Source organism: Homalodisca vitripennis, unplaced genomic scaffold (genome assembly GCF_021130785.1).
Source record: "Homalodisca vitripennis isolate AUS2020 unplaced genomic scaffold, UT_GWSS_2.1 ScUCBcl_6187;HRSCAF=13281, whole genome shotgun sequence".
Classification (NCBI taxonomy): Eukaryota; Metazoa; Arthropoda; class Insecta; order Hemiptera; family Cicadellidae; genus Homalodisca; species Homalodisca vitripennis.
This window is the reverse complement of record NW_025782294.1, coordinates 1-2,834: the sequence shown is the minus strand read 5'-3', so window position 1 is coordinate 2,834 and position 2,834 is coordinate 1.

Below are 2,834 nucleotides of genomic sequence, written 5' to 3'. Positions count from 1 at the left end.
TTTTTCCCGATCCATGTAGGGGTAAAATTATCACAAAAACCCGGGTCAAGCAATGGCGTCTCTGTTATTACAAGGGAAGGGCTTGTTTGAAGCTCCCTGTCGGCCCCTTTGGCTTCAACATCTTTGTCCCCATTATTTAGTGACGCGTTTAACCCTACTTGTCGGTAAAAAATTTACATAAATTTTTCCCTTTTTTACTCCCCAACCATTTTGCTTTTTTCTTAACATCCCCAATTTCCCACATTTATTTTGAAAAATTTTGAATTAAATTTTACTTAAAGGTGAAATTAGACATTTTCGAAAATTTTTTTTTGAAGTGAAAAAGAAATTCAACTTAACTAAAAAAAGTTTAAAATTTTTAAAATAAATTTGAAAGTCTGCAGGCCCCGCATTAAAAACAATGGTGACCCCTAGCTAATCTAGAAACGACGCTCCCCCCAAATCATTGGGGGGAAAACTTGGGTTTAAAAATCCACAAAGCCCGTGTAACCGGAGAAAGCCGCCAGTGTTTGTTGGGGTTTGAAAACTAAAAAGATTAAGTGGCTGCTGGGAAAAAATCCGGTCAAAACCACACCCAAGCCCCTGGTTTTCGGGCCCGGGGGACCGTACCATTGGTATGGACCAAGTATCTTATAGTACATCAATTGTTTATGGACCTTGAAAACAATAAAACAAAAATAATTTTATTAACATTTTAAAGTTTACAAAAATTTAAAAATTAGGAGTCACGAACCAAAATAATAGTGGTAGGTAACACAACAAAAATTTTTAAATAAACGTTTTTAAATTTCCATTTAAAAAACCTAAAAAAGTCAACAATTTTTGGGTCCAACACAAAGAAATACAACAAAAAAAAAGGCTGCAGATTTTATAAAAAAAAAGGATTTTTTCAAAATAATAAAATTAGAAATAAAAAAAGCTTGAAAAAAAAATACTTTTTAAAAAATATAAAAAGTTTTAAAAAAATAAACAATTATATTAAAACAAAAAATTTTTTTAAAAAATTTAAAAAAGTAACAATACAAAAAAATCACAATAAAAACAATCAAAACGATAAAATCCCCATTCCAAAAAAAATTTTTACAATAAATTATACAATTATAAAATCAATTTAAAATGATGAAAAAAGCGAGGATTTAAAAAAATTTAACCATTTTAGGTTTAGTGACTTTCCCCAAAAAAATCAAAAATTTTGAATTTTAAAATTTTTTTTCTAAAGATATTGAGTTTATTTCTCGAGGTTGATCCTTTTCCAGAAAAGGCGTTTGGTTGAGGGGGATTTCCAATCTGAACTAAAGCAGGGAACAACTTTCGGTTTTTTTAACAAGGAAAAATCTTTGAAAATTTCTTTAAAAATTGGGGTTAACTAATCAGCAGTTTTAAAGGATTAAAAAACAAAAAAAAGTGTTGAATCCATTTTTTTAAAGGATTTAAATTTTAAGTTTATATGAGCCGGGAATTAAACAAAAAAAATTCCAAAATCTATTGCCGGACCCGTAAAAATGTAAGGAAAGTTTTGAATAAGGTCATGTAAAGGTTTGGGGTTTCCTTTCAGCAAAGGGTTTTTTTAAATTTTCGGTTTTTATTTCAATTTTTATTTTTTTACTAAAATATTTAAAAATTTAAAGGGAAAACATTATAACAAGAAAATTGATAAACAAAACGTACAAAATTTTTTGTCCAGAATTGCTTATAAAAAGTTAAAGGGTTATTTTCCATAGGAGGGTAAAGGTTTTTATACCCCCTTGAACCCCCCCTTGGGGCAACAAAACTGTGAGTATTTTTAAATTTTACCCCCTTTTGGAGCAGGATGGACAATTTGATTTGGGTAAAAAGTAACGGTGGGTTTAACTCTGCGGGTGCTGTTGATGTTGGTTGGGGTTGTTTCCCCAAGATGGCTTGTCGCATTTGGTGTTGCCCCCCCGCTCTTTACTGGGAGGTTTGTTAGAAGGCTTCCCTTTTTTTTCATGCTCTAAAGTTTCCCCCCACCCCCCAAACCTTACCACGAAATATTTATCCCCAGGAACACGAAATTTACAGGGGTATGGAATTTTTAAGTTTTGTTAAGGGGTAAAAAAGTGTTAATGGCCCCAAATGGGAAATTGTAAATGTCGGGGTGGACCATCGCTGGAACTTTTAGGGGTGGCGGGTGGGGAAAAGTATTGGCCTTTTTAGCCCCCGATAACAATACCCCCTTTTTTTAAAACTATCTTGAATTGCATTGAAACCTGGGTCCCGGAAAGGCCTTTTCCCCCCAAAAAAAAACCCCTTTTCTTGTATGCAAAAAACAGATTGTTCTTGAAACCAAAACATAATTTCCCTACGAAAATTTATCTAGGGGTTTGGGAATTAAGGGGTAAAAAAAATTAAAACTGTTAAAACATAAAAATTTTTTCCGGTTTTTATTTTCGAAACTTAAACCAAAAACCACTTAAATTTAATAGAAAGAAATGCATGTTAAAAAGCTTGAACAAAAATTTTTGCCCTTTAAAAATTATTTTAAGTTCAAAATTTTAAACTTTTTAAACTTTATTTATGTTTTTTTTTTAAATTGATCAACTAGGGAACAAATGAATAAAAAACATTTCACATTTTCACCCTTTTATGCCTTTCAATTTATAAAAATTACCAGAACTGACGATAAATTTTTCAAATTCCCAAAACAAAAACTTTTTTTATTCAGAAAGTTACGAAAAGGGACTTTACCAGTCCCCGGGCGGGGGAAAGGGGGGGGGGCCCATATAAAATGGGGAACACCCCTTCCACGAACATAGGGGGATTTTTCTTTTGGAGTCAGCTAATTCCGGCCTGAGAAAAACTTAAAACCAGTTGAT